We start from the raw sequence: 23585 nt of genomic DNA, 5'->3' as shown, positions 1-23585 counted from the left end.
ACGTAAAGTAAGGTAGACAGTAAGGAGAATATTTTATGGCTGGAGATAATCTGTTCTCCCTTTAGACCAAAAAGCAAATGAAAGAGAGATACAGTTTATGTCCCTTTTCCATCCAGAAACCTTATCTGCTGAGCTTGGAGAGACATTGTGACTAACCATGTCCTATGAGAGTAGTGGAGAATGATAATGTTTCCCCCACTCTTATTAGAGCCAGCCCTCTTTGGGGTGACCTTTAAAGAGATATACAGGTTGCCAGAAGATGGCGGACTGGAAAGGAGCTAGTGGCTCGAGCTCTGACCACATCTTCTGGAAACGGTAGGATTTTCTGCCTTTAGTAGGCCACTCAATGAGGGGTCCTAGCAGTGACACCAAGGAGGTGGCTATAACTTAATTTGGGTTAAGAAATAGAGTAGAAAAAAAGGGGGAAAAATGCTTTCCTTTTAATTATTAAGCACACCCCCCCCATAACCAGTCCCTGGGGACCAGCTCCTAGCAGGCTCCCCTGCTGAGCTTCTGTCTTTACCATATTCCTGTCCCACCAGGGAGTATCATTCATTCTAAGTCTATACCCTTCTGAAACCTCTGGCCTTTTTTCTTTCTAAGTAGCAAACCCCCCACCTCACCCCGCATAGCTAATTAAATAATTAAAAATAAATAAATAAATAAATAAAATCTTTCCTTTCGCTGCTCTTTTATGACTGTTCTTTTTCTTATCTTTTTCTTTTTTCTTTCTTTTTTTTTTCTTTTTCTCATTCTTGTCCCCCTTTCTTCCTTAATCCTACAGCTTCCAAAGACACAGCCCCCAGCCCCCACACCACCAGTGTGCTTTTTTGAATTCACTGATACACATTTGGGAATTATTTTGGGGAAGAATTCTGACTCAGTGTGGACTCTCACTTTGAGTGTCTCTGCTCAACTTCCCTTTCTTCTTTAGCCACCCTTAGAATATACAGTGGATAGTAGATTTGCATAACTGTCTATTTCAGCTATCCTTGTCTAGTCCTGAGGTTTTTTTTTTTTTTCTCATTCTTAACAATCAGCTGCTTCTGATTACGAGGTTTGAGGTAATCTGGGACAGGGTTTTTGTTTTTTTTTTTACCCTGCTCTATTTTATTATTAATATTATATAAAGGCATATATCTTCCCCCCCCTTTAGGTTGATCAGAATTAACTCTTAGGCTATCTTTCATTGCTAGGGTAGTGGGCATCTTATCTATTGTGGGAGAAACTTGTCTCCTTACTCCTACCTCCTCTACAGACTCTCCCCTCCCTCCTCCTCCTAGCTAATTAAAAAAATTAAATTAAATTAAATTAAAAATAAAGTAATCAAAAAAAACCTTTCCTTTCACTGCTCTTTAATTACAGCTCTTTTTCTTTTCTTTTCCCTTTTCTCTCACTTGTCTCTTTTTTTCTTTTTATTCTTTTTCTTTTCTTTTTTTTATCTTGTCATATACTTCTTCCTTCCTTCTTCTTTGCCTTTCTGAATTTGTGAATTATTTTGGGGAAGAAATCTGACTCAGAGTGGACTCTCTATGTGTGTATCTCTGCTCTACTTCCCTTTCCCCTCTTGTTACCCCTGGAATATACAGTGGATAGTAGATTCGCATAACTGTCGATTCTTGCTATCCCTTCTTTCTTTTCTCTTTCTTCTTCATTGGGATTTGGTTACTATTTTTTCACGGACTGGAGAAATTGTTTGGCTAACTGGTAGTGATTAAACTGCTTCAATACTTGCTTCAGTTGCTACTGTAATTCATGAGGTTGGTGAGTGCAATTGTCATAAAGGTATTTAGTACAGTGTTGCTTGTACTCAAGACACAACAGATGAGGAACAACAGAGCATAAAAAAAGAAACACATAAATCAAAAAAATGGGTAGATCAAAAACAAATAAAACTGCTACTCCAATGAATGAATACAAGAGCCCAGAAGAAACTACAAATCAGCCAGAAGTAACCATAGATAAGAAAAGTATGCAAGCAATAATAAACTTATTAATCACAGAAATGAAAACAACATTGGAGGAAAGGAATGGCAGTATTAGGGAAACAACAGTTGAGACCCCCAAGGAAAATACTGATTTTCTTGAGGGAATTAGAGAACTGAAAGCTGAAATGGCTGTAATGAAGAAAGAAGCTGAGACAAGGGAAAGCAGACTAACAAGCAGAAAACAGAATTAGTCAGACAGAGGATGAGTTAGAAAAACGAAGAAAGAGGTGAAAGAGCTTAAAAAGAGATTGAGAGACACTGAAAACAACAACAGAGACATATGGGATGATCTCAAAAGAAGTAACATTTGCATAATTGGCCTGCCAGAGGAAGAAAGAGAGGAAGGGAAGCAAATGTTCTACAGGAAATAATAGAAGAAAACTTCCCAGACCTGAATAACAGAAAGGACATCAAGATTCAAGAGGCCCAGAGAGTACCAGACAGAATCAACCCAGACCTGAAGACACCAAGACACATCATAGTCACAATGAGAAGAAGTAAGGATAAAGAAAGGATCCTAAAGGCTGCAAGAGAGAAACAAAAAGTCACATACAAGGGAAAACCATAAGATTATCTGCAGACTTCTCCACTCAAACTCTAAAATCCAGAAGAGAATGGCAAGATATCTATCGAGCCCTGAATGAAAAAGGGTTTCAACCAAGGATAATATATCCTGCTAGACTTTCATTCAAACTAGATGGAGGGATCAAAACCTTCTTAGACAAACAACAGTTAAAGGAGGCAACCATCACCGAACCGACCCTGAAAGAGGTTCTAAAAGACCTCTTATAAACAAGAACATCACTATAATACTGGCAATATATCAGAGCAAACAAGAAAAAAATTTTTTTTTGAACAATGGCACTACAATACATTAAATCCATAAAGTCAATAAATGTCAATGCCTTAAACTCACCCATCAAAAGGCCCAGAGTAGGGGATGGATCAGAAAACATAATCCAACCATATGCTGCTTTCAAGAATCCTATCTGTCAAAACAAGATAAACAAATACTTAAAGTGAAAGGATGGAAAACTATCATACAGGCTAATGGACCACAAAAAAAGGCAGGAACAGCCATTCTCATCTCAGACACGATAGATTTTAAATTAAATAAAGTAATAAAAGATAGGCAAGGACATTACATAATGATTAGAGGATCAATTAGCCAAGAAGACTTAACAATCATTAACATCTATGCACCCAATGAGGGACCATCTAAATACGTCAAGCACTTACTGAAAGAATTTCAAAAATACATCAATAGTAATACAATAATAGTGGGAGACTTCAGTACCCCACTCTCATACTTAGACAGATCAACAAAGCAGAGAACCAACAAAGATACAAGAGAATTGAATAAAGAGATTGACAGACCTAGACCTCTTGGACATTTTCAGAGTCCTTCACACCCAAAAACTGGAATAGACCTTCTTTTCAAATCCACATAACACATACTCAAGGATAGACCACATGTTAGGCCCCAAAGACAGCATCAATAAATTCAAGAGCATTGAAATCATCCCAAGTATCTTCTCAGACCACAGTGGAGTAAAACTAACTTTTAACAACAAACAGAAAATTATTAAAAGTCACAGAATTTGGAAACTAAACAACATACTCCTTAAGAACCACTGGGTCAGAGACTCACTCAAGCAGGAAATTCAAATGTTCCTGGAAACAAATGAAAATGAAGACACAACCTATCAAAATATTTGGGACACAGTGAAAGCAGTACTGAGAGGGAAACTTATAGCCATACAATCACATATTAAATACCGAGAAGAAGCTTAAATGAACGACCTTACTGCACACTGCAAGGACTTAGAGGAAGAGGAACAAAGGAACCCTAAAGCATCCAGAAGGACAGAAATCACTATAGTTCGAGCAGAAATAAACAACATCGAAAATAAAAGAACCATACAAAAGATCAATGAAGCCAAATGTTGGTTCTTTGAAAGATTAAACAAAATTGACAAAACCCTAGCCAGACTCACCAAACAAAAAAGAGAGAAGACTCAAATTAATAGAATTGTAAACGATGGAGGAGATACCACAACTGACACCACAGAAATCCAGAGAATCCTGCGAAACTTCTATGAAGAACTATACGCCACCAAGCTAGAGAATCTGGAAGAAATGGAACAATTCCTAGAAGCATATGCCCTTCCAAAACTGAACTAAGAAGAACTACAAAATCTAAATGAACCAATCACAGACAAAGAAATTGAAACCATTATTAAGAACCTCCCCAACAACAGAAGTCCTGGACCAGATGGCTTCACAAATGAATTCTGCAAAACTTTCAGGAAACAGTACCCATACTTCTTAAGCTTTTCCATAAGACTGAAGAAACAGGAATACTCCCTTTCACCTTCTATGAAGCCAACATCACCCTGATACCAAAAGCTGATAGGGACAGAACAAAAAAGAAAAACTACAGACCAATGTCTCTGATGAATATAGATGCCAAAATATTAAACAAGATGTAGGCCAACCAGATACAGCAACGTATCAAAAAGTTTGTTCATCACGACCAAGTGGGATTCATCCCAGGAATGCAAGGCTGGTTCAACATCCATAAGTCAAACAATGTCATTCACCACATCAATAAAAGCAAAGCCAAAAACCACATGATTATCTCAATAGATGCAGAGAAAGCCTTTGACAAAATCCAACACCCATTCATGCTCAAAACTCTACAAAAAATGGGAATAGATGGGAAATTCCTCAATATAGTGGAGTCTATATATAGCAAACCTACAGCCAACATCATACTCAATGGACAGAAGCTGAAAGCATTCCCCCTCAGATCGGGAACTAGACAGGGCTGTCCACTCTTCAACATAGTATTGGAAGTTCTTGCCATAGCAATCAGGCAAGAGAAACTAATCAAAGGAATACAGACTGGAAGGGAAGAAGTCAAGCTCTCACTATTTGCAGATGATACGATAGTATACATAGAAAAACCTAAAGAATCCAGCAGAAAATTACTGGAAGTTATTAGGCAATATAGCAAGGTATCAGGCTACAAAATCAATGTACAAGAATCAGTGGCATTTCTTTATGCAAACACTAAATCTGAAGAAGAAGACATCCAGAAATCACTCCCCTTTATTGTTTCAGCAAAATCAATCAAATACCTAGGAATAAAGTTGACCAAAGAAGTGAAAGACTTATATGCTGAAAAATATGAGTCGCTACTCAAGGAAATAGAAACTGATACCAAGAAATGGAAATATATCCCATGCTCATGGATAGGAAGAATAAATATCATCAAAATGAATATTCTCCCCAGAGCCATATACGAATTTAATGCAATACCCATCAAAGTTCCACCAAGCTTCTTTAAGAGAATAGAACAAAAACTACAATCATTTATCTGGAACATGAACACACCTAGAATTGTCAAAACCATCTTGAGGAAAAGAAACAGAAATGGAGGCATCACACTCCCAGACCTTAAACTATATTATAAAGCCATCATCATCAAAACAGCATGGTACTGGAACAAAAATAGGACACAGACCAGTGGAACAGAATTGAAAGCCCAGAAATAAATCCCCACACCTATGGACATCTAATTTTTGATAAGGGGCCCAAAGCATTAAATGGAAAAAGGAGGCTCTCTTCAATAAATGGTGCTGGGAAAACTGGGTTGTAACATGCAGAAGAATGAAATTGAACCGCTTTATCTCACCAGAAATAAAAATCAACTCCAAATGGATCAAAGACCTAGATGTCAGACCAGAAACAATCAAATACTTAGAGGAAAACATTGGTAAAACACTTTCCCACCTACACCTCAAGGACATCTTTGATGAATCAAATCCAATTGCAAGGAAGACTAAAGCAGAAACAAACCAATGGGACTACATCAAATTGAAAAGCTTCTGCACATCCAAAGAAACTATTAAACAAACAAAGAGACCCCTCACAGAATGGGAGAAGATCTTCACATGCCATATATCAGACAAGAAACTAATCACCAAAATATATAAAGAGCTCAGCAAACTGAGCACCAAAAAAGCAAATGACCCCATCCAAAAATGGGCAGAGGATATGAACAAAACATTCACCTCAGAGGAGATTCAAAAGGCTAACAAACATATGAAAAACTGCTCTAGGTCACTGATTGTCAGAGAAATGAAAATTAAGACAACACTGAGATACCACCTCACTCCTGTAAGAATGGCATACATCAAAAAGGACAGCAGCAACAAATGCTGGAGAGGTTGTGGGGACAGAGGAACCCTTTTGCATTTCTGGTGGGAATGTAAATTGGTCCAGCCTCTGTGGAGAGCAGTCTGGAAAACTCTCACAAGGCTAGACATGGACCTTCCATATGATCCAGTATGTCCTCTCCTGGGGTTATACCCCAAGGACTCCATAACATCCAACCAAAAAGAGGTGTGTACTCCTGTGTTCATAGCAGCATAATTCATAATAGCTAAAACCTGGAAGCTACCCAGGTGCCCAACAACAGATGAGTGGCTGAGAAAGCTGTGGTATATATACACAATGGAACCTCACATCTCCACTATAGAGCCTCTACTGCCCCCAGTCCTGGAACCCTTGGATAGGGCCCACTTTTCCGTATGCCTCTCCCAATCCATATAAAATAATATTGCATCTGCGGATCGCAACCTAACCAACACAACGATTGCCACCTCAACATGCTTCACTTCAGACTGTGTCCAGAGACTTCACGTGTGGAATGACAACCCTTTAGCTTCATTACTCAGGTGAGACCTTTCCTTTCATAGTAGTCTCTAATTCCATCCCAGGTGGTTCACTTTCTAACAAAGTCCCAAAACCTAGATATAAACCAGTTTCTGTGAGAGAGAGCGTATGTTCACACGTGTCCATAAACTAGTGCAAAATATATACCTGAAAGCAGAAGTACACTAGAGTTTGCAGTGAGTACCCCCCTAAGACTTCCTCTCCACTATTCCAAGCTTTGGGTCCATGATTGCTCAACAATTTGGCTTCGTATGTTAACTCTCTTTTCAGTCAGCAGGTTCCAGATGTCATCAGGAAGCCGGCCAGGCTTCCCTAGACTGAAGACCCCACCAATGTGTCCTGGAGCTCCGCTTCCCTAGAGACCCACCCTACTAGGGAAAGAGAGGCAGACTGGGAATATGGATCGACTGACTAGTCAACGCCCATGTTCAACGGGGAAGCAATTACAGAAGCCAGACCTTCTACCTTCTGCAACCCACAATGACCCTGGGTCCATGCTCCCAGAGGGATAGAGAATGGGAAAGCCATCAGGGGATGGGGTGGGAAATGGAGATTGGGTGGTGGGAATTTTGTGGAGTTGTACCCCTCCTACCCTATGGTTTTGTTAATTAATCCTTTCTTAAATGAAAAATAAAAAAAAGAAATAAAAAAAAAGAAAAAAAATCCAGGAAAAAAAAAAAAGAAGTACTTTGTCATGGTCTGGGAGATGGCACAGTGGATAAAGCATTGGACTCTCAGGCATGAGGTCCTGAGTTCAATCCTTAACAGTGCATGTACCAGAGTGATCTCTGGTTTGTTTTCATGTTCTCTCTCTCTCTCTCTCTCTCTGTCTCTCTCTCTCTTCCTCTTCTCTCTTCCTCCTCCTCTTCCTCTTTCTCCTCGCTTTCTCGCTAATAATTACATAAAATCTTTAAAAAATACTGTGTAAATGAAATATATATTCTTCACTTTTCTAGTAACCGTATCTTCTAATGTAGCAGGTGAAATTAATTATATCCAGCATGAAATTATCAGTATTTCATAATCTTTGTACTTTTGAAAATCATTTTAAAATATTTATTTGTGCGAGTGAGCAAGATGGAGACAGAGAGAGCAAGAGATCATAGCTTTACTTAGCTCTATCATGTGTGATACTGGGGATTGAGCCTGGGGGTCTAGGCATGCCAGTCCAGCACCCTACCATTGTGTCTTATGTTTTTGAAAGACAACATGTAGTTTACACTACATCTCATTTCAGGACAAACTAGCCATGTTCCAAGTGTTCAAGAGTACCAGGTGGCTAGTGCCTAGTATTTTGGATGGCAGAGGACTGAATTGGGATCTGTAGCACAGGGGAGATAAGTATGTCAGCCAAGAATTGCCGTATCTATATGTTTTTGAAACGTACATGGTAATAGTAATACAGTGAATGTGCTACTTCCAGGAAGTGCTCTACATGCTGTATTTATCTCAATTCTTGAGGACAATCCCTTGAGCAAACTGCTTTCATAATCCTTGATGAGAAGTTCACTGAAGCATCAAGTAGTTCTGGGCACAGGCCAGAGACTCCAGCACTGAGACTCAAAAGCAGAGAATTTGGCTACAGAGTCAATACAGAGTCAATTTCAGTCACTTTTGTTGGTCTCCTTATGTGATAATCCTCAGGCTTCAAAAATTTAGCTGTGTCATTTTTAAGTTACTGCAGAATGTGTATACAAATGACTGGAGAGAAGAAGAACAAGCTTATTCTCATTCAAAGTTAAAATTACCAACCATGTTTCCCTTGGAATATCCTTTAATCCCCCATTGATCCCTGCTTTTAAATGTAGAGATAGAATTTTGGATCCAGAGGGTATGATGATGAACACAAGAATAAAATCAGGTATATATTTCATCTACACCAACAAGAAAAATCAAAATGCCCTTTGAGGGGTGATTAGTGCCCTTGCCAGTTGGTGTGTTCTCAGTAAGACCAGTTATCCCAGAGCACAGACTGCTTTCAGGAGAAAATGAAGGACTGCTGAAAGCTGCATTAACTCTGTCTGGCCGCAGGGGCATTGTAAATTACTACTTCTCAAAGAGACACAGATCAGTTTTCAGCAACTCGCAACACCTCCACCCAGGTCTTCGGAAGAGTTGGGCTGGGATCTCTTGAATTACTGCATTTGGAGGTTTTGAATCTCTTTGTTCAGAGAATGATCCCATTTCCATGTCTTACAGGTAGCTTTGGGAACATGAAGAGTTAAAGCTATGCATCTGGAGAAGCCTGATCAATAGATGAGGACTCAGTTCAAGTTCCGGTAAAGAGCATCATGCATCAATGTTTTCTTAGACTCTTGATTACATTTGTGTTATAGCCTCTTTCACATATAAATCATCAAATGGAATTTGTTGGGGCTTGCCTATGAAACTCCTATGGAGTGACTCAAATTTGTCATACATTATTTCTATTTCTATAATAACCATGTTTGTTTGCTTTATTTATTTTTTTCAATGTGGAACCAGAGAAGGCACCAGAACCTCATGCTTATGTGACCCAATAAGCAATCTGTAAGCACAATTTTCTGTATTTTGAGACAGAGTGAGAGAGATACAGAGTCACACCACAAGGAAAACTACCTTAGCAGTGTACTATCATACACATACCCCACACCCCTGAGGGGCACCCATGGTGCTCCTATATGTTGTTGTGTCTCTGATGTAGGTAGACCCTTGTACATGGCAAGATATGTGCTCTACCGAATGAGATATCTCTCAACCCCAGTATGTGCTAATAAATATGTAATAATGATTCAGAATGTACTGACATGATATTGAACCTGAGCATATATTAGTCTGCTGGCTCTCCAGTAAGACATGAACTAGGAGCTGTCTTAATTATCTTCCTATAGACTGGAGACAGTCACCCAAAATAGAGATGGTGAAGGCTATCCCAGTGTCACCCAGCTAGCAAATTGTCAGTCAAACATCAAACTCAGAAGTCTGCTTAGGGATTCACATTCTTACATACACCTCATATGGCTTTTGCTGTCTATATTTTAGAGTGGAAAGAATATGAGTCAGAAAATTGATGGCGTCAAACAAAAGTGATCAATTATTCCAACAACAAAATCAATTTTATAGAAAACCAAACAACAGAAGAGAGGGCAGTTAGGAGAGTGGCTTCATGATTCGTCTCCACATGCATTGCCCTGAATTCAGGACTAAGGACTCCCCATGTGGCCTCTGGAGAGCCTGCTTCTCCTTACACTAGAAGGGAAACAGTAACTTCCTGTGGGAGACTTAAGGCATGCTCAATCTGTAGTTTAGTGATTTACACTCCAACGTACTCTTGTGTCTTGCTGCCTGACATCATTGAAACAGAGTCTAAATATTAATGTTCACAAACAATGAGATAGTTTGACCCAAGCCATCCAGTGAGTCTGTTTGAATAGTAGAATTTGAAACAACTTCTATTTCACTTCCAAACCCATATTATTTTTGCTAAGTCCCAAGAAACGAAATGGGACAGAAAGTGGCTCAGCCAGTACAATACACATTGCCACATGTGAAAACCTGAGTTTGAGCTCCAGGTCACCACATGGGAGTGCCAGTGGGGAAGTTTCACAAGTGGTGGAGGAGTGCTGCTGCAGTATCTTTCCTTTTTCTCTGTCACTCTGTCTCTCACCCTCTAGAGGAAAGAAAAGAAAAAAAATTACTGGGAACAGTGGAGTCCTGCAGACATCAATGCCCAGGGATAACCCTTAGTGACAAAATAAATAAATATATAAATAGAAACTATCTTTTCCATTTTTACATTAGTGGGTGATCTTAGAGTATATGCCATTATGATTGGCTGTGATAATTTTAACTTTTTTTTTTTTCTATTTAAGGGAACTAAATGGCACTGTAAAAGATGGTGACTTCCTGACTGTGGTGTTTCTCCTACCTACTGGGTGAGTGGGTGGAAAACAAGAAGAAAACCCTCTAAAATGATACACACATTTTCTATAAATCATGGAGAAACTCTTGAGAAAAATTAATGTTTTCCTTGAACAGTAAGAATTTTAAATTGGTCAAGTTGGAACATACACACACACACACACACACACACACACACACACACACACACACACACAGTTAGGCCCCTTGTCAGGACTGGAGTTATGTGAAGGTATATGGGGCTTGTGTCTACAAAGAAAATACAGGGTAATTCTCATTCTAGTCTGACAAGCAAATTGGTGAGAAGTTAGTCAAGTTAGTGACTGGGCTAGAGTTTCAGTCTTTGGGTGATCTGTTGTTTATCTAGGAAGAGGTGGTCAGTTTGGTCCCCATTTCTTCCCAAGACAGACCTAATTGCACAATCCAGAATGCTCCAGGGTCTAATTGTCAGTCGCCTCCAAGGTCTGTTTTAGTTATCCAGATTCAAATGGCTTCCTTTTGTTCTACTCTTTGTGTCATACTTCATCACAGGCTTTCCTTATTTTCTACTAAATTGACAAAGTAATGTCATGGTGAATATCCCATGATTTTTGAGATTTCTGTGAGAAAAAATGCTTTTCAAACTAGGTCAGTATTATTAGTACATTTATGGCTATACCCAATAGGATAAAACCAGAGTGAAAAAATCTCTGGTGACTAAAATGTTGCTAAAATTCTATTTCTGTGGACACTGTTTTATAAATGTGTTTAGCTCACTTGCGATATGCTGGGGAAATATAACAACTGTATGTTTGATATTTCTTTAGGAAACTGAACAACTCATCAATTTGAATACCAACACTAATTGATATAAAGTCTTATCAGCTACAGTGTTGATCAAACAATAGAAATACTTAGAAACAACCAAGTTAGAATACAGTTTTCACTTTCTAAGGCTAACTAAATTTGAGAAATAAAAATGCAGAGAAGTTCAAGGATAAATTAGTGAGTGCTCATATAGTCATGCCAAGAATACCATTCTTATATTTGTTTAAAGGGTTTTTACTATAGCTTTGTATGCCAGAGAGGCTCAAACTCCTGTCACACATGCCCAAAGCTGTCTCTCTGTCTCCAGAGGAAATCTCACAAGATAATGAAAAATCTGCATCATATGTCCATATATTTTTGTATGTGTTTTATAGTTGAATTCATCTTAACTTCACATAATCAATTTCATACTTTTAATTGATTCAATAGTTGAATGTATTTAAAGTTCACACAATTAATTTCACTGTTCAAAGCGCCAACAGGTTCCATCCTTTCTGAAGTCTCCTTAGTTATGTTCTCTTGTGATGTGTGGATTCCAGGTGTGTCCCCTTTCTGTAGTCAGCTCTTTGTTCTCTCTCTCTTTTTATTTATTTATAAAAAGGAAACACTAACGAAACCATAGGATAAGAGGGTTACAACTCCACACAATTCCCACCACCAGAACTCCGTATCCCATCCCCTCCCTTGGTAGCTTTCTTCTTCTTTAACCCTCTGGGACATTGTTATAATGGATTATAGACCACCCTATCCATTATATACCAACATTTAATCTTAATTGTCTTGTTTTTTTCTTTTTGCCACGAGGGTTATCACTGGGGCTCACTGCCAGCACTACAAATCCGCTGCTCCTGTCAGTCATTTTTTCCATTTTTTTCTCTCTATTTTTATTTGACAAGATAGAAAGAAATGAGAAGGGAGGGGAGTTAGAGAGGAAATGAGAAAGACACCTGCAGACCTGCTTCATGGATTGTGAAGTTTCCCCCTTGCAGGTGGAGACTAGGAGCTTAAACCTGGGTTCTTGTGCTTGGTAATATGTGTGCTTAACCAGGCGCACCACCTCCAGGCCATAATCTTAATTATCTTTAACAATCTTGTCTCTAAATCTTCAGATATGCTGATGGTTAGGACTTTAATATGAGAAAAGGAGATGGTACAATTCAGTCCCAATAATGATATCTTTGGAGATTGTCTAGACCAATGATTCAGAGCAAGAACTCGGGTCAGGATAGTTGGTAGCCCAAGCCTGACTGATTCAATATGTGCTAGTCATGAGACGTTCATGAACTGAGCTATGCAACCTTGCTGCAACTCATCTGTGATAATAACCATATGCTTTTGGGCTGCTTCAGTTGCAAACAGTTCTACATTTCAAATGTGCTTAATTTAAAATTAGCTATTGTTAGATCTACTTGTAACAAAGTTTTATCTAAAAATGTATCCAGTTATGGAATTTAAAAGGTACAGAAGACACATTTCCTGTTTTCCTAGGTACTGCCAAGTTGTTCCCCATGGTGGTTACACCTCTGAACACTCCCACAAGCCAAGTATATGAGTTCTATTTTCTCTTTTCCTGGCCCCAAAAAGATTTTTCCATGCCTCCACATTTCTATCCATCTGTTGTTGGAGGAGAATATGTTGTTGTTTAGCGCATTCTTTCACACATGTATTTCCAGGTGTTCTAAGGACCAAAAGAGGAAAAGGATACAGGTGATTCTGCATTCTTCTTATAATGACTTTCTTAACAGAGTCTGAAACAAACATACAGTGTGAATAAAAACTCCTTTCCTTAGGATAGATGAAAACAAAAAGCCCATCAGATTCTCTGGCCACCCTTCTTTGATGTCCAGCTCTTTTTGAGCTCTTAGGGAGGAGAATTGATGCGCATTTGGTGTCAAAGTCTTCTGAGGACAGAAACAGGTGATAGTCTTGGTAGTATCACAGCTGGAGCTAAGTTAAGTTAACCCATGTTTGAGGTCTGTGGGACCACACAGGTGCACCTGCGCACAGGACTTTATGCCAAGTGGGTGAGAAGACATTGCTTCCCAGAAAGTGAAATAGCTACATCTCAAACCTACCCTACAAAATTGACAACCCACCAAGATACATTGTTTATTTTTAATTGTATTTTTTATTTAAGAAAGGATAAATCGAAACCATAGGGTAGGAGGGGTACAACTCCACAAAATTCCCACCACCCAATCTCCATATCCCACCCCCTCCCCTGATAGCTTTCCCATTCTCTATCCCTCTGGATAGACCCAGGGTCATTGTGGGTTGCACAGGGTGGAAGGTCTGGCTTCTGTAATTGCTTCCCTGCTGAACATGGATGTTGACTGGTTGGTCCATACTCCCAGTCTGCCTCTCTCTTTACCTAGTAGGATGGGTCTCTGGGGAAGCAGAGCTCCAGGACACATTGGTGGGGTCTTCAGTCTAGGGAAGCCTGGCCGGCATCCTGATGGTATCTGGAACATGGTGGTTGAAAAGAGAGTTAACATACAAAGCCAAACAATTTGTTGAGAAATCATGGACCCAAGGTTGGAATAATGGAGAGGAAGTGTTAGGGGGGTACTCACTGCAAACTTTGGTGTACTTTTGCTTTCAGGTATATATTTTGCACTAGTTTATGGATACGTGTGAACATATGCTCTCTCTCACAGAACCTGGTCTATATCTAGGTTTTGGGACTTTGTTAGAAAGTGAACCACCTGGGGTAGAATTAGAGACTACTATGAAAGGAAAGGTCTCACCTGAGTAATGAAGCTGAAGCGTTGTCATTCCACACCTGAAGTCTCTGGACACAGTCTGAGCTGAAGCATGTTGAGGTGGCAATCGTTGCGTTGATTAGGTTGCGATCGGCTGATGCAATATTATTTGATATGGATTGGGAGAGGTATGCGGGAAAGTGGGCCCTATTCTAAGGTTCCAGGACTGAGGGAAGTAGAGATCTCTATAGTGGAGATGTGAGGTTCCTGCTGTCTTAGGGTTCCAAAAGACAATGGATAGTTAATGTCATCATCACATTATTTGGTAATTGGGTTAACTTTGAAAAGTCCTTTTGTTAGGGTTTGCTGTTTAGTACCCAGTATCTTGTATGTAGCTGTGCCATTGGTTGCTTCTGATCTACTTGGTCTATGCTTTTGAGAGAGTATGCATATCAAATACACAGCCTATATATTAAAAAGACTCAGACTATGTTTTAAAAACTTTGAGACATACAATTAATTTTCTCCCTCATATTAATTAACTAGTGATTTATATGACTACATTTTACTAGGAGTGTACATAAACACCATTCCCACCACCAAAAGACTGTGTCCCATCCCACCCACCCACCCCCACCCCCCACCTGCCCAGGAAGCTGCATGTCTACCCCTCACCACAGGGTTTTTACTTTGGTGCCCTACATTCAATTTAGTCAGATCCTGCTTTGAGTTTCCCTTTCAGTTCTTCTTTCTCAACTTCTGTTGATGAGGGGGATCATCCCATACTCATCTTTATCTTTCTGACTTAGCTCACTTAACATAATACCTTCAAGCTCCGTCCAAGATGGGTCAGAGAAGGTGGGTTCATTGTTCTTGATAGCTGCATAGTATTCCATTGTGTATATATACCACAGCTTTCTCAGCCACTCATCTGTTGTTGGGCACCTGGGTTGCTTCTAGGTTTTAGCTATTATGAATTATGCTGCTATGAACATAGGAGTACACACCTCTTTTTGGTTGGGTGTTATGGAATCCTTGGGGTATAACCCCAGGAGAGGAATTACTGGATCATATGGAAGGTCCATGTCTAGCCTTGTGAGAGTTCTCCAGACTGCTTTCCACAGAGGCTGGACCAATTTACATTCCCACCAGCAATGCAAAAGGGTTCCTCTGTCCCCACATCCTCTCCAGCATTTGTTGCTGCTGTCCTTTTTGATGTATGCTATTCTCACAGGAGTGAGGTGGTATCTCAGTGTTGTCTTAATTTGCATTTTTGTGACAATCAGTGACCTAGAGAAGTTTTTCATATGTTTGTTAGCCTTTTGGATCTCCTCTGAGATGAATGTTTTGTTCATATCCTCTGCCCATTTTTGGATGGGGTCATTTGCTTTTTTGGTGCTCCGTTTGCTGAGCTCTTTATATATTTTGGTGATTAGTTTCTTGTCTGATGTATGGCATGTGAAGATCTTCTCCCATTCTGTGAGGGGTCTCTTTGTTTGTTTAATAGTTTCTTTGGCTGTGCAGAAGCTTTTCAATTTGATGTAGTCCCATTGGTTTGTTTCTGCTTTAGTCTTCCTTGCAAATGGGTTTGATTCATCAAAGATGTCCTTGAGGTGTAGGTGGGAAACTGTTTTACCAATGTTTTCCTCTAAATATTTGATTGTTTCTGATCTAACATCCAGGTCTTTGATCCATTTGGAGTTGATTTTTGTTTCTGGTTAGATAAAGTGGTTCAATTTCATTCTTCTGCATGTTACAACCTAGTTTTCCCAGCACCATTTATTGAAGAGAACCTCCTTCTTCCATTTAATGCTTTGGGGCCCCTCTTCAAAGATTAGATGTCCATAGGTGTGGGGATCAAGATACATTTTTTTATATTTATTTTATTTATTTATTCCCTTTTGTTGCCCTTGTTGTTTTATTGTTGTAGTTATTATTGTTGTTGTCGTTGTTGGATAGGACAGAGAGAAATGGAGAGAGGAGGGGAAGACAGAGAGGAGGAGAGAAAGATAGACACCTGCAGACCTGCTTCACCGCCTGTGAAGCGACTCCCCTGCAGGTGGGGAGCCGGGGTTCGAACCGGGATCCTTATGCTGGTCTTGTGCTTTGCGCCACCTGCGCTTAACCCGCTGCGCTACAGCCTGACTCCCCAAGATACATTGTTATAGAGAATATCTGGCCTCTCCAATGCCAGGACTATTTTCTTTGTTCATTTTCTCTCCTTTTTTTTTTTTTGATTTCTTGGACATTCATCAGTGAGTCTATGAAATATATCAATGAAAATTTATGAGCATTTTTATAATATAGCAACATTCTTAACTGGCTATTGGCCATTTGTCTCATCCTATTCTCATGATAAGTTTCAAACATAGTTTCATCTCAACTCCGTTGCTTGTATTTGGCATATTTCAGCAAAGTGTCACAATTGCCAGACATCAGGAATAATTAAGCCACCAAAATTAAATTGGATTTAAAATTCTGATAATGCTAGCTGATTATCTCATACTTTTTCTTTTTCTCTTCTCATAGATTCTCATTTCCTAGAGGAACTTCTAAGATTGTGGAATGCTTGCATTAATTTTAGAATGGAAGCTAATACAAATGGAAGGTACATTGAGCTATTATAGGGGAAATTTTCATTAAAAATCACTGAGTGTGGGGGTCAGGGGTAGCACAGCAGGTTAAGCGCACCTGGTGCAAAGCACAAGGACTGATGGAAAGATCCTGGTTTGAGCCCCTGCCTCCCCACCTGAAGGAGAGTCGCTTCACAGGTGATGAAGCAGGTCTGCAGGTATCTGTCTTTCTCTCCTCTTCTCTGTATTCCCCTCCTCTCTCCATTTCTCTCTGTCTTATCCAACAACAAATGACATCAACAATACCAATAATAACCAAAACAAGGCTACAACAACAAGGGCAACAAAAGGGGGAGAAATGGCCTCTGGGAGCAGTGGATTCATGGTGCAGGCACTGAGCCCAGCAATAACCCTGGAGGCAAAAAAAAATCATTGAGTGTAATTATAGGCACCAAAGATATTAGAGTTTATTTAGTATCTGTCTATCTCATCTTTTCCTCTCCTCCTCCTCTTCCCCTTTCAGTCTCCCTTCCCCTCCCCCCCTTTCTCATTAACAAACTGAGTTTCTGAGGATTACTAGTATAAAACATCTCAGTGATTGGAAGAAAGGTCCTTCATGCTTTCTCTAAGGGCTAAAAATTCTAAGCATTTCACATGCTAAACAACCGTACACAATTGACAGCAGGCTTGTTTAGACCCTAGTTTAAGTGTGAGAATAACAAAGTTAAAATAAAATCATATGACTTGGCTAAAGTCACTAGAGAATTAGGGCAGAGTCTGAGTTCTATACCAGGTTTCCTAATTTCTAGTCAGCACATTTTCCTTTCCTTTGTCTTTTTTTCTCTACTACATCATCATGCAATGATTACATTTTGTCTTGTCTTGTTTTAAAAAATGTTGCTTTATTTTTATCTAATATATATATATATATATACATATATATATATATATATATATATATATATATATATATATAGAGAGAGAGAGAGAGAGAGAGAGAGAGAGGCAGAAAATTACAGTGAAAGGAACCACAGTGTCAAAGCTTCCTTCAATACCATGGGGGCCAGGCTGGAGCCTGCTTCATGCACAAAGCTAAGAAATGCACTAAGGTATTTTACAGGCCCAGATTGCAATGATTCCCCTGCACAAGGAAGGCATTTTTCAATATGGCCAGGCCATAGTAAGTGATATTTCTAGGACCTTTATTTTATTTTAGTGCTTACAACAGAGTGTAACCGTTTCCAGAGGCAAGATAAATCCAAACTTAATAACATGGCTATGGGAGAGTGAGGATTGGAGAATTCAGTGAACTAGCTTGGTCACTTTGGCTTAATGCTTTTGAGCATTTTCCTGTTTTAAATGCCTAGCCAGGCTTACCATTTCTTTCTGTCTCCCAGGCAGGATGGCTGACTAATCAGACCATCCGCAGATTTTGACTGATTTTGCCAAAAACAAAAACAAAAACAAACCTTCAATTTATATGTTCTATAACACAGCAGTTTTTCTGTCACTTTTCACTTGTCTCAAAATTTTTCTCGAAAAATTTTTCAGCCTATAAACTTTACCTGGTAATAAATGTCTAAGAGAGAGGCACATCCACACACATTATTCCAGGCGTGCAGCTATTGTTCCACATAGTGTATTGCTGAGTAGGATGTAGCAGGCCGTTTCATCCTCATAGCAAACATAACACAGAGTACCACACATTTATTGTCTTATCTATTCAGATGGGGGGGCTTCTGTTCTGATGTTAAATCTTACCATGTAACTTTTAGTTAAATAGCTTTTTAATATTTATGCAAAATAATGAGGTGCCTTTTTGAAGAAAATGTCTATACTGTATTTCAAGAACATGTATTTTATAACTGCTTTTTTGAGATAGAGAGGACTGACTTGGGCTTGCTTATAACTATTCTTCTTCTTCTAGCGTTTGCCCTTTTTCCGTAGCCAGTCAACAGCGTCAGGTTGAGCCTGATGTAAAGTTTCGAGACCTCCTTTGAATCTGGAGAGGTGGAAGTCATTGACTATGTGGGTCATAGTCTGTCTGTAGCCACAGGGGCAGTTCGGGTCATCTCTGGCTCCCCAGCGGTGGAACATAGTGGTGCACCGGCCATGGCCTATTCGATAGCGATTGAGGAGGGCCCAATCATAACGTGCTAGGTCAAAGCCGTGTTGACCCTTACAGGGGTCTGTGATGAGGTGTTTGTTCTTTACCTCAGCTGACTGCCAGCTCTGTTTCCAAGAGTCTGGAACTAATGTGGTTTGAAATAGGTTTTATAATTATGTGACTAGCTATCTAGAACTTTTTTTAAATTTCTTTTTTTAATTTAATTTTGTTTATTTTTTTATTTAAGAAAGGATAAATTAACAAAACCATAGGGTAGGAGGGGTACAATTCCACACAATTCCCACCACCCAATCTCCATATCCCACCCCCTCCCCTGATAGCTTTCCTGTTCTCTATCCCTCTGGGAGCATGGACCCAGGGTCATTGTGGGTTGCAGAAGGTGGAAGGTCTGGCTTCTGTAATTGCTTCCCCGCTGAACATGGACATTGACTGGTGGGTCCATACTCCCAGTCTGCCTCTCTCTTTCCCTAGTAGGATGGGTCTCTGGGGAAGCAGAGCTCCAGGACACATTGGTGGGGTCTTCAGTCCAGGGAAGCCTGGCTGGCATCCTGATGGCATTTGGAACCTGGTGACTGAAAAAGAGTTAACATATGAAGCCAAACAAATTGTTGAGCAATCATGGACCGAAAGCTTGGAATAGTGGAGAGGAAGTGTTAGGGGGATACTCACTGCAAACTCTGGTGTGCTTCTGCTTTCAGGTATATATTTTGCACTAGTTTATAGATACGTGTGAACATATGCTCTCTGTCACAGAAACTGGTGTATATCTAGGTTTTGGGACTTTGTTAGAAAGTGAACCACCTGGGATGGAATTAGAGTAAACTATGAAAGGAAAGGTCTCACCTGAGTAATGAAGCTGAAGGGTTGTCATTCCACACGTGAAGTCTCTGGACACAGTCTGAACTGAAGCATGTTGATGTGGCAATCGTTGTGTTGATTAGGTTGGTATCAGCAGATGCAATATTATTTGATATGGATTGGGAGAGGCATACGGGAAAGTGGGCCCTATCCAAAGGTTCCAGGACTGGGGGAAGTAGAGGCTCTATAGTGGAGATGTGAGGTTCCTGCTGTCTTAGGGTTCCAAAAGACAATGGATAGTTAATGTCATCATCACATTATTTGGTAATTGGGTTAACTTTGAAAAGTCCTTTTGTTAGGGTTTGCTGTACAGTACCCAGTATCTTGTATATAGCTGTGCTATTGGTTGCTTCTGATCTACTTGGTCTAGGCTTTTGAGAGTCTGCATATCAATTACACTGCATATATTGAGAAAAGATGCAGTTTGTGTTTTGGAAAACTTTGAGACATACAATTAATTTTCCCCCTCTCATATTAATTAACTAGTGATGTATATGACTACATTTTACTAGGAGTGTACATAAACACCATTCCCACCACCAAAAGACTGTGACCCATCCCTCCCACCCACTCCCACCCCCCACTGTCCCAGGAAGCTGCATGTCTACCCCTCACCTCAGGGCTTTTACTTTGGTGCCCTACTTACAATTTGGTCAGGTCCTGCTTTTAGTTTCCCTTTCAGATCTTCTTAGTCAACTTCTGTTGATGAGTGGGATCATCCCATACTCATCTTTATCTTTCTGACTTAGTTCACTTAACATAATTCCTTCTAGCTCTGTCCAAGATGGGTCAGAGAAGGTGGGTTCATTGTTCTTGATAGCTGCATAGTATTCCATTGTGTATATATACCACAGCTTTCTCAGCCACTCATCTGTTGTTGGGCACCTGGGTAGCTTCCAGGTTTTAGCTATTATGTATTGTGCTGCTGTGAACATAGGAGTACACACCTCTTTTTGGTTGGGTGTTATGGAGTCCTTGGGGTATAACCCCAGGAGAGGAATTACTGGATCATATGGAAGGTCCATGTCTAGCCTTGTGAGAGTTCTCCAGACTGCTCTCCACAGAGGCTGGACCAATTTACATTCCCACCAGCAATGCAAAAGGGTTCCTCTGTCCCCACATCCTCTCCAGCATTTGTTGCTGCTGTCCTTTTTGATGTATGCCATTCTTACAGGAGTGAGGTGGTATCTTAGTGTTGTCTTAATTTGCATTTCTCTGACAGTCAATGACCTAGAGCAGTTTTTCATATGTTTGTTAGCCTTTTGGATATCCTCTGTGGTGAATGTTTTGTTCATTTGTTGCTTATAACTATGGAACTAATGTGGTTTGAAATAGGTTTTATAATTATGTGACTAGCTGTCTAGAACTTTTAAAAAATTTTCTTTATTGGGGGATTAATGCTTTATATGAAACAGTAAATACAGTAGTTTGTGCACAACAAATAACAGCACAACCCCCACTCGGTCCTCTGCCATCCTTTTGGGACCTATAGTGTCCTCCCCACTGACCCCAGAGTCTTTTAAGTTGGTGCAACACACCAATTCCAGTTCAGGTTCTACTGGTGTTTTCTCTTCTGATCTTGTTTTTTAACTTCTGCCTGAGAGTGAGATCATCTCATATTCATCCTTCTGATTCTGTCTTACTTCATTCAACATGAATTTTTCAAGGTCCATCCAAAATGGTCTGAAAAAGGTGAAGTCACCATTTTTAATAGCTGAGTAGTATTCCATTTTGTATATATACCATAACTTGCTCAGCCACTCATGTGATGTTGGACACCTGGGTTGCTTCCAGGTTTTGGCTATTACAAAGTGTGCAAATTGGAACTGTTTTTTTTTTGCCTCCAGGGTTTGCTGGGGCTTGGTTCCTGCACCAGGAATCCACTCCTCCCGGAAGCTATTTTTTTCCCTTTTGTTGCCCTTGTTATTTATCGTTGTTGTGATTGCTGTCATTGATGTCATTCATTGTTGTTGGATAGGACAGAGAGAAATCGAGAGAGGAGAGGAAGACTGAGAAGGAGAGAAAGATAGACACCTGAAGACCTGCTTCACCACTTGTGAAGTGACCCCCCTGCAGGTGGGGAGCCGGGGGCTTGAACTGGGATCTTTTTCAAAAATATTTATTTTATTTATTTGTTCCCTTTTGTTGCCCTTGATGTTTCATTGTTGTAGTTATTATTGTTGTTGTTATTGATGTCATGTTGGATAGGACAGAGAGAAATGGAGAGAGGAGGGGAAGACAGAGATGGGGAGATAAAGACAGACAGACACCTGTAGAACAGATTCACTACCTGTGAAGCAAGTCCCCTGCAAGTGGGGATCTGGGGGCTTGAACCAGGATCCTTATGCCAGTCCTTGCACTTTGCGCCACCTGCGCTTAACCCACTGCACAACTGCCCAACTCCAAGAACTGGGATCTTTAAGCAGTTCCTTGCACTTGGTGCCATGTGCGCTTAACCCACTGCGCTACTGCCTGACCCCCAATATCTGGGAACTTTTACTTGGTAGGTTCTGGAAACAATGCTTGAAAGTTCAGTAACCTCAAAAATTGAAATTATGATCTGTGAATTGGAAATGAAATAGGAAGTATCAGAAGACTCAGTGATAATTTTTGTCAAGTCATCGCCAACTAGTCAGCATAGAACTGATGTGGTGTTTTGTACAACAAAAGCAGGAAAGCAATATTTCATATTCTGCAATGTAGATATCTCAAATCAGTGAAAGTAAGAGAGAATGAAACAAATAATATATGGACAGGTATTCTAATGATTTGGTCTGCTTTTCAGAGCATGCACTAAAATTTTTGCATCATGAACAGTTAAATTTGCAAATAATATACATAAAAACTGAATAATTTTTATGAATATCTTATATCCCATTGAGGGAAAAATAGCTAAAAAGTAAATCAATTAAATTAGAAATTAAGTAACCAAGATAATTTGAAAACAAGCCTTTCTACGTGATGAAAACAAGCTAATATTTGCTGAGTGCTTACTAAATATCAGGTTATTGTTCTGAATATATTATATAAATTAAATCTTTCTTAGTCAGACAAATGCAGTGGAACAGACACCAATATTATCCCATTATATACATATAAAGAAGAGGCAAAAAATAAGCAAATCATTTGATCCAAGTAGCAGGATTAAACATTTTTGGACAGAAGATCTAATTTTCACAATCTAATATATTTTTAAATGTTGTTTTTATTTTTAAATATTTTATTCGTGATTTAATATTTATTTACAAAATTATGAGATCAGGGGAGTGTAATTTCACACTGTTCCCACTATCCAGAGTTCTGTGTCCCCATCCCTCCTTGGGAAGCTACAGTAGTTCTCCCAAGATCACAGATGTGGGCTGACTATTACCTCTATAACTATCTATCTATATATATCCATCCAGCTCTATCTGTCTATCTATCTATCTATCTATCTATCTATCTATTATCTATCTATCTTTCTTTCTTTCTTTCTTCTTTCCTTCCTTCCTTCCTTCCTTCCTATCTTTCTTTCTTTTTCAAAGTTTAATATTCACCACTTAAGCCCTCATCCACTTAGGATTATTTTTGATATTTGGGAAATAAACACAATCTTATTTCATCTTAAAAACATGTCTAATTACTTATCTATCTCAGTTTATTGAAAGTATTCTCCTTTCTCACTGGTCTATTCCATATAACAATCATGAATTAAATTTCTCTGCATTAATATTCCATTGCCCTGCCTTCGTTCCATCACTCAGTCTTTCACTGCATTACTCTCACACTGAACTTCAAAATAAGATCCTCCTTTGTTACATAACATCTTCTGAAGTATTTACGCTCTGTTTTGTTCTTTACTCTTCCATATATATTTGAGAATAAATTTCTCAAGTGTCATGAAATT

At 39.4% G+C, this 23585-nt stretch overlaps 1 long non-coding RNA gene across 1 annotated transcript in view; it reads left to right on the top strand.

Moving 5' to 3' along the window:
* LOC132538942 (uncharacterized) overlaps window positions 1-23585 on the top strand; it is a 122316-nt gene that overhangs the window by 31107 nt on the left and 67624 nt on the right. The window contains exon 2 of the long non-coding RNA XR_009550267.1: window positions 8931-9010. This is a non-coding gene — a long non-coding RNA (uncharacterized LOC132538942). The remainder of the gene's footprint in view (window positions 1-8930; window positions 9011-23585) is intronic.

Source organism: Erinaceus europaeus, chromosome 6 (genome assembly GCF_950295315.1).
Source record: "Erinaceus europaeus chromosome 6, mEriEur2.1, whole genome shotgun sequence".
NCBI lineage: Eukaryota > Metazoa > Chordata > Mammalia > Eulipotyphla > Erinaceidae > Erinaceus > Erinaceus europaeus.
The sequence above is the reverse complement of the archived record's forward strand: the minus strand, read 5'-3'. Positions and strand labels throughout refer to the sequence as shown.